This window comes from Myotis brandtii, unplaced genomic scaffold (genome assembly GCF_000412655.1).
Source record: "Myotis brandtii unplaced genomic scaffold, ASM41265v1 scaffold130, whole genome shotgun sequence".
NCBI lineage: Eukaryota > Metazoa > Chordata > Mammalia > Chiroptera > Vespertilionidae > Myotis > Myotis brandtii.
The window spans coordinates 515,685-516,171 of NW_005354596.1; positions in this window are offsets into that span (position 1 = coordinate 515,685).

Here is a 487-nt window from a genome sequence, read left to right on the forward strand (position 1 = left end):
CTCCCTGCCGCCCCCCACCCCACCTGCCGTCTGTGGGACGGGAGGGGGTGGCTCCGGAGGGGAGGACAATTGAGGTGGCGGAGAAAGAGTTCTAGGCTCAACCTTGGAAAGTTTGTACAAGTGCAAGTTCCCATCAGCCGGAAGGACCCCACGGTGGGGAAAAGGGAGGGTTCCTGGGAGGGGGGGGCACACGCGGAGGGAAGGACCGAGGGGGAGGGTAGCAGGGCGGGGGAGGAACAGGGTAAAACATCAGGACATGGGGCCTCAGGAGGGTGGGGGGTAGGGGGAGGCTTGGAGAAATGTGTGTGAGCGAGTGTGTGTGTGTGTGTGTGGGTGTGTGTGAGTGTGTGGGGGTGTGTGTGTGGGTGTGTGTGAGTGTGTGTGGGTGTGTGAGTGTGTATGTGGGGGTGTGTGTGAGTGTATGTGGGGGTGTGTGTGAGTGTGTGTGTGTGTGTGAGTGTGTGTGTGTGGGTGTGGGGGTGTGGGG